Source organism: Bos javanicus, chromosome 7 (assembly GCF_032452875.1).
Source record: "Bos javanicus breed banteng chromosome 7, ARS-OSU_banteng_1.0, whole genome shotgun sequence".
In the NCBI taxonomy this organism is placed as follows: domain Eukaryota; kingdom Metazoa; phylum Chordata; class Mammalia; order Artiodactyla; family Bovidae; genus Bos; species Bos javanicus.
In genome coordinates, this window is record NC_083874.1 from 32,349,867 (window position 1) to 32,366,750 (window position 16,884).

At 37.4% G+C, this 16,884-nt stretch overlaps 1 long non-coding RNA gene across 1 annotated transcript in view; it reads right to left on the reverse strand.

Moving 5' to 3' along the window:
• The window catches only part of LOC133251023 (uncharacterized), a 273,371-nt gene extending 268,355 nt beyond the window's left edge, over nt 1–5,016 (reverse strand). Inside the window, exon 1 of the long non-coding RNA XR_009737488.1 lies at nt 4,693–5,016. This is a non-coding gene — a long non-coding RNA (uncharacterized LOC133251023). The remainder of the gene's footprint in view (nt 1–4,692) is intronic.
• Between the last annotated feature and the right edge of the window lie 11,868 nt (nt 5,017–16,884).

Consider the following 16,884-nt stretch of genomic DNA (forward strand, 5'->3'; position numbering starts at 1 on the left):
AGTATTTGAGTTTCAGCTTCAGCATCAATTCTTCCAATGAATATTCACGGCTGATTTCCTTTAGGATGGACTGGTTGGATCTCCTTTGAGTCCAAGGGACTCTCAGGAGTCTTCTCCAACACTGCAGCTCAAAAGCATAAATTCTTCGGTGCTCAGCTTTCTTTATAGTCCAACTCTCACATCCATACATGACCACTGGCAAAACCATAGCTTTGACTAGATGGACCTTTGTTGACAAAGTAATGTCTCTGCTTTTTAATATGCTGTCTAGGTTGGTCATAACTTTTCTTCCAAGGAACAAGCATTTTTTAATTTCATGGCCACAGTCACCATCTGCAGTGATTTTGGAGCCCCCAAAAATAAAGTCTCTCACTGTTTCTACTGTTTCCCCATCTATTTGCCATGAAGTGATGAGATCAGATGCCATGATCTTAGCTTTCTTAAGTTTTAAGCTGATGTATTCACTCTCTCTTTTCACTTTTATCAAGAGGCTCTTTAGTTCCTTTGCTTTCTGCCATAAGGGTGGTGTCATCTGCATATCTGAGGTTATTGATATTTCTCCCGGCAATCTTGATTCCAGCTTGTGCTTCATCTAGTCCAGCATTTCTCATGATGTACTCTGCATATAACTTAAATAAGCAGGGTGACAATATACAGCCTTAATGTACTCTTTTCCCAATTTGGAACCAGTCTTTTGCTCCATGTCCAGTTCTAACTGTTGCTTCTTGACCTGCATACAGATTTCTCAGGAGGCATGTAATGTGGTCTGGTATTTCCATCTCTTGAAGAATTTTCCACAGTTTATTGTGATCCACACAGTCAAAGGCTTTGGCATAGTCAATAAAGCAGAAATAGATGTTTTTCTGGAACTCTCTTGCTTTTACAATGATCCAGCAGATGTTGGCAATTTGATCTCTGGTTCCTCTGCCTTTTTAAAAACCAGCTTAAACATCTAGAAGTACACAGTTCATGTACTGTTGAAGCCTGGCTTGGAGAATTTTGAGCATTACTTTACTAGCATGTGAGATGAGTGCAATTGTGCGGTAGTTTGAACATTGTTTGGCATTGCCTTTCTTTGGGATTAGAATGAAAACTGACCTTTTCTAGTCCTGTGGCCACTGTTGAGTTTTCCAAATTTGCTGGCATATTAAGTGCAACACTTATACAGCATCATCTTTTAGGATTGGAAACAGCTCAACTGGAATTCCATCATTAACAATCTTTTAGGATTGGAAACAGCTCAACATGGAATTCCAACACTAACTTTGTTCATAGTGATGCTTCTAAGGTCCATTTGACTTCCCATTCCAGGATGTCTGGCAGTAGGTGAGTGATCATACCCTCGTGTTTATCTGAGTCATGATTATCTGGCCAAGACAAGGAAGCAGCCCAAATGTCCTTTGATGGCTAAATGGATAAAGATGTGGTATATATAAACACAATGGAATACTGTCCATCCATAAAAAAGAAATAATGCCATTTGTAGCAACATGGACCTAGAGATTATTATATTAAGTAAAGTGACTCAGACAGGGAAAGACAAATATCATATGATGTCTCTTATATGTGCAATCTAGAAAATAATATGAATGAATTTATAAAATAGAGACTTACAGAAATAAAAACAAACTTATGTTTACCAAAGGGGAGGGGATAAGGGATGAATAAATTTGGAGTTTGGGATTAGTAGATTCAAACTACTGATATATAAAATAGATAACTTTAAGAGCCTCTATAGCACAGAAAACTATATTCAATATCCTATAATAAATCATAATAGAAAATAATATGAAAATATGTGTGTGTGTATATATATAGATAGATAGATATACTTAACAGTCCAGAGTAATCACAAATTAGGATTCACTATGATAAGGAACAAAAAGTGGATATAGCATTATACTAGAGGAAAGATAATGAAGTATTCTTTGGAGGGGTTGATTTTCATCTTCTTATAAGATCTGGAATTGTAATATGCAGCAGAACATTGAGTAAAATGAATCTCAAGGACAAAAGAAAATGCTAATCCTATGGCATCATTTTATCTGATGCCATTAATTCTGAGTAAAATTTTGATTGTAAACATACAATTGTAAACATACAAAGGTGAGATTTCTCAGGAAGTAGATTGATAAAATAAGGCTACCAAGGGAGAAATGTGACTTCAATCCATTCTACCAAATAAACTGAAATAAAAGATATGAAAATTTCAGAATATAAAATTTATCCTAAAATAGAATCCAGTTGCTGGAAGAGAAACCAAAATAGAAACCTTTATTTCTTCAGCCAGATTTTATATTTGCATAAAATATCTAAATATGATTTTTAAATAAACCTCATAAATCATTAGACTATTATAATTCCTACAAATAAATTCTATGAATGTACAAGACTAGAAAAGCATGCACACAGTTGAAAAGGAATATGGATTACATAGGCATTCTTGATAATAAAGGACCTCTTTTAAAGCTACTCATATATTGCTTTTGTTGTTTCTTGTTGCTCAGTTGCTAAGTTGTGTCCAATTCTTTTGCAACCCCATGGACTGCAGCCTGCTATGCTCCTCTGTCCATAGGTATTTCCAAGCAAGAACACTGCAGTGAGTTGTCATTTGCTTCTCCAGGGGATCTTCCCAACCTAGGGATCCAACCCACATCTCCTGCATTGGCAGGCAGATTCTTTATGACTTTAATTTATAAAGTATAAATGACTTTAGTTAAAAATCAAGTTCTAAGATTCTAATTTTGTGATATGTCAAGTATTTACTAATTACTATTTCACTATTTACTGATAAACAGTCCAAATCAAATTCATTTATAATGAAAGATAACCCTAACAAAGTTGCCAATCTACTTATAATGAATATTTAATAAAATATGGTTTTCAAAAGTACATTATTATATAAAGTTAATGACCATTTAGGCTATAATTTTAAATGTTTTATTCTTATGATGTAGGGTATTCCCTGATAGCTCAGTTGGTAAAGAATCTTCCTGCAAAACAGGAGACCCTGATTCGATTCCTGGGTCAGAAGGATCCACTGGAGAATGGATAGGCTACCCACTCCAGTATTCTTGGGATTCCCCTGTGGTTCAGCTGGTAAAGAATCTGCCTGAAATGTGGGAGACTTGGGTTCGATCCCTAGATTGGGAAGATCCCCTGAAGAAGGGAAAAGCTACCCACTCCAGTATTCTGCTCTATAGAATTCCATGGACTCTATAGCACATGGGGTTGCAAAGAGTCAGACCCGAGTGAGCAACCTTCACTTTCACTATCATTCTTATGATTTTGATATTTACAGATAACAAACAATTAGGTTTGTCAGATTTTGCTGAATTTTGTTAATACTTCACACTAGTCAGAATGGTTATCATCAAAATATGAACAAACAATAAATGTTAGAGAGGGTATGGAAAAAAGGAAGCCTTCCAGCATGGTTGGTGGGAATGAAAACTGGTACAACTATGATTAAAAACAAAACAGAGGTTCCTTTAAAAAACTAAACATAGAATTACTATATGATTCAACATTCCCACTCCTGGGAATATATATCAGGAAAAACCATACATCAAAAAGACACATGTACCTCAGTGTTCATCAGAGCACTCTTTACAACGGCTAAGACATGGAAGCAATCTAAATGTCCACCAAGAGAGAAATGAATAAAGATGTGGTACATGTATACAATGGAATACTATTCAGCCATGAAAAAGAACAAAATGATGCCACTTGAAGCAATATGGATGGACCAAGATATTATGATACTAAGTAGTAAGTCAGAAAGAAAAAGAAAAATACCATATGACACCACTTATATGAGGAACCTAATAAAAAATGACACAAATGAGCTTATTTACAAAACAAAAACAGATTCTCAGATCTTGAAATCAAACTGTAGTTACCAAAGGGAAAACATTAGAAGGAATAAATTAGGAGATTGGGATTAATTTATACACACTGCTATATATAAGATGGGTAACTATAAGGATCTAGTGTATAGTACAGGGATTTTTACTCAACATTCTATAATAACCAATATGGAAAAAGAATCTGAAAAAGAATGGACAGGTATATATGTTTAACTGGTTCATTTTGCTGTATACCTGAAACATTAAAATGTATACATTTAAGAATTGAACCACAAATGAACTGAAAATCCCTTATTAAACTCAAGGCACTGCAATATTTTTGCTACATTCTATTCTTTATGTTTTAATTTGAAGACTAAATGAGAGTCAGGTGAAAATATGGATTTGACTTTGGCTAAAAATTATTCTTTCATTATAAGAGAATACACAAACACACATATCTAAACCCAACATATTTTATGTTGGGTTTGATTATACAAAGATTATTAATAGCTTCTTCCAAAATGGGAAATTTCAAGATAGTAAGTAATTAATCTGAGTCTTACAATAATATAGAACTATGTCATTTGCTATCTCAAAGTATCAAAAAACCCCAAAACAAAATATAATGTTCAAATGTTTAGAACTCAGAAGCCCTATTTCTTTAACTCAAGAAGCCATTTCTTCTAACATACTAAAACTTTCAACAGTTTAAGAATAAGAATCTATGATCTACTTATTCAATTCGTAAGATTAGGTTGTGACAATTACATAACTAATTGTCACATAACCATCTGAAAGTTTTGGTCAGTCTGCCAAACAGCTCTTAAGGGAGAAAACTTACTTTCATTTCCTCAAGCTTCCATTTGAGAGCTGCAGAAGTGCTTAGGGCAAATTAAGAAATAAAACACTGTTCTCGTCAGCTTCAAGGAGTCTGTCCTGGGTTCTCCCACTACTTGTTACTGGGGTCAGAACTAAAATGTGTCTCAAGGGAAATGCAGGGGCTCATAAATCTGCTGTCACCAGGAGTGTATTTCCAATCTTGGTTTTCTTTTAGGCCTGTTTATGCTGCCCTCAATAACAGCTTCAATATATCAATCTTTAGAGTACAGAGTCACAGGGGATGATAAGGCCCTGCATTGCCATAGTCCTGAGACTTGTGGTAACATGTGCCCCAGAAATAATTTCTCATGAAGTGAGAGGACAGTACAATCCTGTTACCACAGACCCCAAAGCAAGTGACTCAAGATTGACACAGGTCTTGGTTATTATTTTTTCCTTCTATGTACACGCCTGGAACAAATACAAAAGCTTTTTATCCTTTCTGATAAAGTTTTATCTTTAAAAGTTATTGATATGCTTGCTGGAAAATAGGCCTTCTAGTAACTATTTTGACTGTTATGGAAAATTCAAGTCACCAAAGAGACAAGAGAAGATGATAAAGGCAAATGCTGAAGAGTATGTAGTTGTGAACAAAACTTAACTCTCTTAATAGTGAAAATACTGGATTTTCTCAAGTAATCCAAGTCTGATAAAGACAACGTGAAGCACAGTAAATTATTTTGGTATGAACATCTTTGCTGTCCAGGCAGATTATTAAAAGGTAAAGAGAAACCTTTGTGTACAATTTCTTGATAAGAACATATCATAAACTAATAAAACTTTTAACAGGGGAAAAACAAAATTCTAATTTTTCTAAAACTTAATTAAATCCATTCAAATCTGAGCCAGTTTAGCCACACATAAAATGCCTTTCCCAAGATTCTTTTTCCACAAACCTACACCTTTTTAAAATATCCTTTCAGATTTTGTCCTATGTTTTACATCTTTGACATTCTGAAACAGTCATTTTATTTACCTTACTTTTTATACATGGTCACTTCTTTTACCCTATAATTTCTAACAGTTTTAACTAGGTATTTACTAGAATTCTTAATTCTTACGATCCTTAATTCCTAGTGAAAACTAAGAAGTAAATAACTGTAGACTGTTTGTTACATTAGCATTCTGTGAATTTGCAAATTGATAAATATATTTCATAATTTTCAAAAATATATTCTTCCTCATAGTAAATTTTCTTATGTACAGAAAACATGTTTACTAATAAAATCAAATGTTTTAATTTCTATGTAAATGGAATCAGAAGTGGATAAAACTGTATTAAGTAGTCAATGTGTCAATATTTTATCTTATTGAAAATGATCTAGATATTCAAAGACTCTCATTTAATTTAGCTCAGTGAGACTTTCAAATTTAAAATTACCAAAAAGACTGGATATATAATATCTATCTATTTCTATATAGATATAACATAAAGCATAATTATTTTTGAAATGCTCATTTATAAACTTTTTTCTTACATATATTTACTTATCAACAATTGTGTGTATTCATAAAAAGTTCACAGTTAACCATTGTCTTTCTTGCTGACAAATTTTATAGCAGACATAATATGAGCTTATTTGACTTTTAGTAAACCTACGTAATAAGTTGTATGTTGACCTTACATTTATTATTGATAACACTAAAAGCATGCCTATTTTAATTAAGCCAAGAAGCTTAAACTAGCTTTTGCTTATCAAAGATTATTCTAAGCCACATGAACTTTTAAAACATTTGGGTTAGTTTTTATATCTCTGAGAGTATACTTAGTTTATATAGCGCTGCTTTAAGTCAATTAAATAGAGCTCTTTACAAATTAAGAGCAATACCAAATTGGCAATACCATTCAGAGATGGAAAAATATCACAAATCTATAACACATCTACATAGATGTACATAAACAAATACAAACAGAGAACTTAACAGCTTTTCTTTTAAAAACCACAGCCATGAGACAGGTACGGTAATGCAAAACTGAGCTTATGAAAGAACATCTGCATACGAATTGTGTCCCTGGCAGATGGAATCAGTTAAGGTTACCTTCTCAGATGGCTTAAATGTTTTACAAATACTTTTGTTGTAGATTTTAAGGATTTTTCCTTCATCTAGTTTCCAAGTAGCCTTTCACTTTTTTTCCCCTACTAGGTTTTCAGTTTTCCCTTGGCTGTTTAAAGAGAATAACTGGTACTAGTTTACTGGAGAAGCCCTGGAATATCATTACCTCTGGAAGGTGCCAACAAGGGCACCACTAATTTGGCAAACTTTTGTTTACAGTCTTATAGCCTCTTCGGAGTATAACAAAATTTAGATAAAGTATTAATAGACCGTGAGTATTCAGGTAAAGAGAGAGAGAGTAGAGTAGTAACAGTCATATCAGATTTTTAGTTTTAGGTACCTCTTATGTTTTGTTAGCTTTTTGCAATAAATCTTCCAATGAATCTAGTTTGGAATCTTGAAGTCTTTTGAAGGCTCTAGCTTGTCAATTAAAACAGGCATCCCATTCTGTTTGGGGAATACTTGCTTTCAAGTGAACTTCTTAAACGAATAATCTTCTCTAACTGGAACATTCCCTATCATGACCATTGCAATTCTAGGCTGTCTTAGTAAGATTTTGCAATTTTTGCACATATCTACAACTTCCAATGGTGTAGGTAATGGCAACCCATCCCAGTATTCTTGCCTGGAAAAATCCCATGGACAGAGGAGCCTGGTGAGCTACAGTCCATGTCATTGCAAAGAGTCAGACATGACTGAGTGATTGAGCATGTACACACAGTTTCTAAGACCCCAGTTCTTAGACAGAAAACATGCAAGTGTGCAGGAGGTTACACACTTTATTCTTTATAAACCAAGGAATCTATTTCTTTAGCTAAGCTTTGGATCTCCTGGAGGATTAATGCCTAGGAAGGATATGCCATTGGGCAGGGAATTTTGTGGTGCTTCCCAATGTACATAGTTGCAGGGAAATTTTCTTTAGGGTGGTGGGTGAAAATGAAGTGAAAGTGCCTAGCCAAGAATACTGGAGTGGGTTGCCATTTCCTACTCCAGGGGATCTTCCTAACCTAGGGATGGACTGTAGCCCAGCAGGCTCCTCTGTCCATGGAATCTTCCAGGCAAGAATACTGGAGTGGGTTGCCATTTCCTTCTCCAAGGGATTGATAAGGTAGTGCAAATCTAACTTATTCAGTGACCAACTTAACAGAGCAAAGGAGTCTTAAGAGTTATCACCTACAAAAAAAGTATAACAGCTTTTAAGTGCTCAACTAGTGCTCGCCAATTTTGTATCTTTGGTTTCCAAGAATTTCATAAGCAATAGATGTGTTATTACTTTCATGAGAAGATTTCATCATAGAAGAAGACTTTCTACTCATTTCTAATAATCAAACTCAGGCCTACTTAGATTTTAATGTGTCATTGGTCAAAAAAATGCCAGATTTCTTTTCTCATTTCCTTGAGTTCCCTAGCAGTTTATGCTATAGACTTACCTCCAAGATTTGTGAGTCCTCTCACAGCTGCTATCTTGCTTGCTTTAGACTGAGGGGTGAAAGTGGAAGTTGTTCAGTTGTGTCCGACTCTTTGAGACCCCATGGACCATAGCTCACCAGGTTCCTCTGTCCATGGAATTCTCCAGGCAAGAATACTGGAGTGGATTGCCATTCCCTTTTCCAGGGGATCTTCACCACCCAGGGATCAAACCCTGCACTGCAGGCTGATTTTTTACCATCTGAGCCACCAGGGAAGCCTAAGACTAAGGAGTACCCATTATTTTCTTTTGAGTTAATCCTCTTGAATTCAATCAGATATACAGTTTCTAGATGTCTGAGCACAATTTCTGAGACCTGTCAGGACCTACCTCCCAAAGGCACTTGCCTTGCAGACTAGTCCTGCCAAAATCCCAATTTTAGCTCACTAAGAATCATTGTAAAATCCTAGAGTCTCTCACACATCCATATTTACCCTGTGAAAATTCTGGGGTCTCTCACATCACATTTTATACCTGGAAGGACTAAAACAAACTAGAAGAGCTCAGAATACAAAATAAGAAAGTGTACTAGAGATTCCAGAGAGTAGCTATAGAGGCAGTCAGCCAAAGGGCTCTGCAGTACCTACAGCTGTGTGTCGGAACCTACCCCAGAATCTGTAGTAGCTGTCTTCAGGTCCTTTATTCATTTATCGATAAACTGAGGGAGTACAATGCTCACAAGCAGCATAGTGGAGCTCTGTTCCCCAGGATTTGGGGGCAACAGAAAGTTTTAAAGTGGTTAAGATGCAATATGGAAATAGGGCATCATTGCCTAGAAGGTCAGAAGTTTCATGAGAAGGTCAGCAGGTCCTATTTCCCAGAGGAAGGTAAGCTAGCCACAGCTGAGATGGCTTCTGATTGGCATAGATTAGGTTTTTGACAGGTGTTTACCATAAGCACAGATTCTGGGACAGCCTCCATTTTCTGGGTCCTGATATACAACTTAATGGCACTGGCCCCATGTGTAGAAGATCTTCTAATGATTCTCAGTGCTCTTTTAATCTAGAGGTTAAAAAAACCTGAGTAATTATCCTAAGAACCATTTCAGTGGCATTGGAGTAAGATCAAATCAGTCAATCCTAAAGAAAATCAGTCCTGAATATTCATTGGAAGGACTGATACTGAGGCTAAAGCTCCAGTACTTTAGCCACCTGATGCGAAGAACTGCTGCTGCTGCTGCTAAATCACTTCAGTCGTATCCAATTCTGTGCAACCCCATAGACGGCAGCCCACCAGGCTCCTCATCCCTGGGATTCTCCAGGCAAGAACACTGGAGTGGGTTGCTATTTCCTTCTCCAGTGCATGAAAGTGAAAAGTGAAAGTGAAGTCACTCAGTCGTGTCTGACTCCTAGCGACCCCATGGACTGCAGCCTACCAGGCCCCTCCGTCCATGGGATTTTCCAGGCAAGAGTACTGGAGTGGGTTGCCATTGCCTTCTCCGGATGCGAAGAACTGATCAACTGGAAAAGACCCTGGGAAAGATTGAAGGCAGGAGGAGAAGGGGATGACAGAAGATGAGATGGTTGGATGGCATCACCAACTGGATGCACATGAGTTTGAGTAAGCTCTGGGAGTTGGCGACAGACAGGGAAGCCTGGCGTGCTGCAGTCAGACATAACTGAGCAGCTGAACTGAACTGAGACATGTGAATTTCAGTGAGATACAGAAATCTGCAGAAAGCTACTGCACTATCAAAGTTTTTGAAAAACCACTGTGCTGATAACACAAGAGAAAGAAGGCTTAGAATTATTAGTAAGTATTTTCTCCAAAAGACACATCAGATACCATATTTTTACTTAACCAGCATGGTTGTTTGGAAAGACTCAGGTACCAAGAGAGAAACCTGAAAGTGGTCTTATACGGACTTAGAATCACATTTATTGACTTAAATGAAATTGTGTTTCTGTGCTTCTTATATTTTGAATATGCGCCCACATGAGACAGTGATTGGACACACTGCTTAGTATTTTTATTTGTGGTGAGAGCACCAAATGATTTTGCCTGCTTTTCTAGGACAAGTTCCACACTATGCAGGGCAGTTTCAATATTAAGTTTGATCATCTAAGATGGCCATTAAACTCATAGACCAAATCTGAAAAACATTTGTAAGTATTTAGCCACTCCTGAATAGCTTTCACAGCTAGCTAAATCATTTTCTCCAAGTGGTAATTGTTTCATTGTCCCAAGACATTTAAACCTATTAAAGTCTAATGGCCCAAGACTTGCTTTTCTTATAAAGGTGGAAACTTTTTTTTGTTGCTCTAGCTTTTTCTTTAGTAGTGTTTAACTGGCTAGCAGTTTTACAAAATACACAATTATGCCTATCTATAAAGCACAAATCAAATAAATTCATGAAGTCATAGGTTTGGAAAAGTTCTATTTTTGGTTCCATATTGACTTTACTGAAAATGTTTTATATATAGAAAAATAGCCATTTTCATGTTCAAATGCAATAGGGTACAATCAAGTGAGCTGAAAACCTACATTTAGCAGTGGTATTTTTGTGGTTTATTTTACTACTAAGATTTTTAGTGTGTACTTAGCAGATTTTTGTTTTATTTTGATAAAACCGCTTGTCACAATCATGAAAAAGTGGTACTCTCTGGATAGCATTTTATGATTTTCAGTAATTATCTCTCTTGTAAGAGTGTAATATGGTACAGACTTTCTTATTTTCATTTTTCCTCACTATGGACCACTTTGTTATCAATCCTGTGAAAGGACAATGTTATAAATGGTACTTAGCCAGTTAAAATGTGAAAGAAAACATGACAGAACACTGAATGAATGAAAAAACAATTTTGGTAATTACACTGAAAATCTACTTAGATTCTCCTTTTATAAAGTTTAACTTGAGATGTTTTAACTTTTTAAGTACCACTTGGACAAATATCAAGAACACAGAAGAACTATAAAAAAAAAGATCTTCATGACCAAGATAATCATGATGATGTGATCACTCACCTAGAGCCAGACATCCTGGAATATGAAGTCAGGTGGGGCTTAGGAAGTATCACTATGAACAGAGCTAGTGGATGTAATAGAATTCCCATTGAGCTATTTCAAGTCATGAAAGATGATGCTGTGAAAGTGCTACACTCAATATGCCAGCAAATTTGGAAAACTCAGCAGTGGCTACAGGACTGGAAAAGGTCAGTTTTCATTCCAATCCCAAAGAAAGGCAATGCCAAAGAATGCTCAAACTACCACACAATTGCATTCATCTCACATGCTAGTAAAGTGATGCTTAAAATTCTCCAAGCCAGGCTTCAGCAATACGTGAACCATGAACTTACAGATATTCAAGCTGGTTTTAGTAAAGGCAGAGGAGCCAGAGATCAAATTGGCAACATCTGCTGGATCATGGAAAAAGCAAGAGAGTTCCAGAAAAACATCTATTTCTGCTTTATTGACTATGCCAAAGCCTTTGTCTGTGTGGATCAAAATAAACTGGAAAATTCTGAAAGAGATGGGCATTCCAGACCACCTGACCTGCCTCTTGAGAAACCTGTATGCAGGTCAGGAAGCAACAGTTAGAACTGGACACTGGTTCAAAATAGGAAAAGGAGTATGTCAAGGCTGTATATTGTAACCCTTCTTATTTAATTTATATGCAGAGTACATCATGAGAAACGGTGGGCTGGAGGAAGCACAAGCTGAATCAAGATTTCCAGGAGAAATATCAATAACCTCAAATATGCAGATGATACCACCCTTACAGTAGAAAGTGAAAAACTAAAGAGCCTCTTGATGAAAGTGAAAGAGGAGACTGAAAAAGTTGGCTTAAAGCTCAACATTCAGAAAACTAAGGTCGTGGCCTCTGGTCTCATCACTTCATGGCAGGTAGATGGGGAAACAGTGGAAACAGTGTCAGACTTTATTTTCCTGGGCTGCAAAATCACTGCAGATAGTGACTGAAGCCATGAAATTAAAAGATGCTTACTCCTTGGAAGGAAAGTTATGACCAACCTAGACAACATATTAAAAAGCAGAGACATTACTTTGTCAACAAAGGTCTGTCTATTCAAGGCTATGGTTTTTCCAGTGGACGTGTATGGATGTGAGAGTTGGACTATAAAGAAAGCTGAGCACTGAAGAATTGATGCTTTTGAACTATAGTGCTGGAGAGGACTCTTGAGAGTCCCTTGGACTGCAAGGAGATCCAACCAGTCCATCCTAAAGGAGATCAGTGCTGGGTGTTCATTAGAAGGACTGATGTTGAAGCTGAAATTCCAATACTTTGGCCACCTGATGTGAAGAGCTGACTCATTGGAAAAGATCCTGATGCTGGTAAAGCTTAAGGGCAGGAGGAGAAGGGGATGACAGAGGATGAAATGGTTGGATGGCATCACTGACTCAATGGACATGGGTTTGGGTGGACTCGGGGAGTTGGTAATGGATAGGGAGGTCTGGCCTTCTGTGGTTCATGGGGTCGCAAATAGCTGGACATGACTGAGTGACTGAACTGACTGACTGAGCTCAAATATTGTCTTTTAAGAAAAATGCAAAAAAATCACACTAATATTAACCAAAGTGCGTATGTGTATGCTAAGTTGCTATAGGCAGGTTCAGACTCTTTGAGACCCTACGGACTATAGCTTGCCAAGCTCCTCTGTTCATGGGGATTCTCTAGGCAAGAATACTGGAGTGAACTGCCGTGCTGTCCTCGAGGGAATCTTCCAGACCCAGGGACTGAAGCCACATCTTATGTCTCCTGCATCAGCAGTGTGTGCTAAATCGCTTCAGTCTTGTCTTACTCAGTGTAACCCTATGGACTATTGTCTGCAAGGCTCCTCTGTCCATGGGATTTCCAAATAAGAATACTGGAGTGTTTTTCCATGCTCTCCTCCAGAGATCCTCCTGACATAGGTATCAAACCTGTGTCTATATCTCCTGCTTTGGCAGGCAGGTTCTTTACCCCTAGCGCCACCTGGGAAGCCCATTAACCAAAGTAGTAAATATGAACAATGAGAGAAACAGAGTTCAAGGTAAATGCTACACCTCTGTATTTGTCCTGAAGAAAATAATCAGGAAAAATGTGTATCTATTCATTTTTTATGGGTTGATCATTTAAATCTCATTAATAAATTTATCAATTTTGAGTGAAGATTATATACACTCTAATTATATCCATTATGTTTTATTAGTAGAGAAGAACAAACATCAAATCCAGCATTAGCTTGAATTGTAAGGTATATTTATGAAAAATAGTTATACCGAAATTTTTAGAGCATTTTTTAAATCTTACTAGGCTGCTCAATTTGAATGAGTATTATGTTGTCTTAAGCTTACATTTTCCCTAATCATTCACTAGTCAAAGCTATGGTTTTTCCAGTAGTCATGTACGGAAGAGAAAGTTGGAACATAAAGAAGGCTGAACACTGAAGAATTGATGCTTTTAAACTGTGGTGTTGGAGAAGATTCTTGAGAGTCCCTTGGACTGCAAGGAGATCAAACCAGTCAGTCCTAAAGGAAATCAATCCTAAATATTCATTAGAAGGACAGATGGTGAAGCTGAATTTCCAATACTTTGGCTGCCTGATGTGAAGATCCAACTCATTATAAAAGATCCTGGTTCTGGAAAAGATTGAAGGCAGGAGGAGAAGGGAACAACAGAGGGCGAAATGGTTGGATGGCATCACTGACTCACTGGACATGAGTTTGAGCAAGCTCTGGGAGGTAATGAAAGACAGGGAAGCCTGGTGTGCTGCAGTCCATGGGGTCGCAAGGAGTCAGACACAACTAGGTGACTGAAGAACAACAAATCACTCACTGTTTTGGTGTTTGGGGAAAAAAGCATAAAGCATATTATTTTTAGCCAAATTCATTATTTTTTAAATTACTGCTGCTACTGCTAAGTAGCTTTAGTCATGTCCGACTCTGTGTGACCCCATAGACGGCAACCCACCAGGCTCCCCCGTCCCTGGGATTCTCCAGGCAAGAACACTGGAGTGGGTTGCCATTTCCTTCTCCAATGCATGAAAGTGAGAAGTGAAAGTGAAGTTGCTTAGTCATGTCTGACTCTTCACGAACCCATGGACTGCAGCCTACCAGGCTCCTCTGCCCATGGGATTTTCCAAACAAGAGTACTAATTGTTATTTATTCAACAAATGTTTACGTATGTTTTTGCTAAGAGGCAGTTATCATATTGTCACCAAACTCAGGCTTGGCTGCTCGCTACTCAAGAGACAAGTGATGATGGAAAGGAAAGGTGGGAGGTTGGCACCATGGGTAGAAGGCAGATAGATGCATGTCCAAGAATCAACTTCAAAGACTCTGCTAGACTGGGAAAGTACTTTTAAAGGGAAAGAGGGGAAGTTAATTGCAGTCAATCATTTGAGGAGGGAGTCAGAGTCTTCCTTATCTTCCACCATGTGGAGGATTTCTTCTGATTGGTTGGTGGTGAGGTAACGGGCAGTGTTCCAAGAATCTCATACTCAGCCTGAAGTTACCATCCTCTGCTTATGTGGGGGCCCTTTGCTGTTGTTCAGTCACTCAGTCATGTCTGACTCTTTGTGACCCCAAGGACTACAGCCCAGCAGATCTCCCTGTCCCTCACCATCTCCCAGAGTTTGCCCAAGTTCATGCCCATTTCATTGGTGATGCCATCCAGCCATTGCATCCTCTGATACCCTCTTCTACTTCTGCCTTCAATCTTTCCCAGCATCAGGGACTTTTCCAGTGAGTCAGCTGTTTACATCAGATGACCAAGCTACTGGCGCTTCCCCATTAGTCCTTCCAACAAAAATTCAGGGTTGATTTCCCTTAAGATTGATTGGTTTGATCTCCTTGCTGTCCAAGGGACTCTCAGGAATCTTCTCAGGGGGCCTTAGTTTCTGCCAAAGGACTCAAAGATATTATTATGTATCTCTTGAGGAGGAACCAGGACCCTCTTTTATGACTGCTCCTCCATTGTTTCTGCATTCCCTCCCTTCTCTTACAGGCAACTGTTTGAATCTGCCCTTTGGAGCTCAGGGAAGGTCAAGGAGAATGAATGAACAAGAATCAGGGGACATGAAAAGGATCTGTAACTGTGAGGGCCTCATAGGTTCTTGCTTGGTTTCAATATTAAAGATTGAGTATATGTTGATCAAATACAAAAGAAAATGCTACCATTTAAAATTAGTGATAAATCCATTATGAAGTAAAATAGCTTTAATACAAAAGTATTTCAATAATTGTAGTCCAAGGCAGTTTTCACTTCGTGGTCAGAAAACAGTACTTTGTCTGACAGAGGAAATACAAACTACGATTTCATAAAATTTTACTCTGGTGCTTGAGGAGCCATAACTGAGACTTTGTGTGAAAGTTGGCATTTTTTTAAATAACTGGTTCAGCTGTCATAATCAGAAAGAACTATTACTAACTTTGGAAACTCCAGATTTAAAGGATGTTTAGAAAGTTAGACTTGCTTCCAATACCACATCATTATAACAAGGTGAAAATTTCTAACATATGGTACAGCTCCTAAATGAAAATTAATCCTAACAATTGCTATTTTTCAATGTTTGAAAATCTCACAGACAGGCCTGACAAAACAATACAAATTGAAGAATTCTGAGGAGAAGTTGCATGAGTCACAATGTGGTGAAAACTGATATAGCAGACAGCCATATATTTAATGGGCCTTAATATCCAGATCCAATAGAAACAAATCATAAAATTTCAGCTAAAATTCCCATGATGTCTTCATCAGACTGTGATTCTGAGGAAATTTCTGAGTTGAAAATAAAAGCTGTATGGATATCAATTAAAACTGAAAAAGTACTTATAGTTTGAAACGGTCAGGAAATCCCTATATACTTAAGCATTTTGTTATTACTTTCTCTTTAGGCCCATATTCTTGATACCAAGCAGGGCCCTGAAGGATCCTTCCAGGTGTCAAGACTTTATGTGTCTCCCATTTCTTTCTTATGCGCAAATGGCTCCAGCCTTCTACAACTTCCCTGAGTTTCAAGGGGCAGATTCAAACAGTTACTAATTAGAAAAGTGAGGAAATGCAGAAATAAAAAGAAAGCAGTCACAAACAACAGTGCAGTGATAAAACAGGGTCCAAATTCCTCCTCAATGGTTATACATGGCATTCTGACACCTATCTTTTAGTTCATCTATAAGAACAAAGGCCCCCACCCAAGTGCAAGATGACAACTTTAGGTCAAGCACAAATTTCCTGGAACGCTGTCCTGTTACCTCATCACCAACCAATCAGAAGAAACACATGCACCCTGCAACCCTCATCCAAATTTTACCTTTGAAAATTCATCCCTGAAAACCACTGGGAGTTTAGATCATTTGAGCATGAGCCAACTGTACTCCTTGCTTGGCCCTTGCAATAAAGCTTTCTCTGCTCTAAACATGGAGGTTTTGGTTTGTTTGGCCTTACTGTGCATGGAAAACACAAATTTGGATTCAACAACATTCTTTATCTATACCAAATATCCATTGGAATATCCTACTCTAATCATAAATGTAATTGGTCCAATACTCTCATTTCAATTAGACAGTAATGTAGCAAAATGCTCTTGTAAATACCATAAAATAAATCTCTACCTGCTACTATGACTAATGAGAAAACAGTCTGTAGCTTGCTATGTTACACACACACACACACAAATTTTATGTATGTGAAA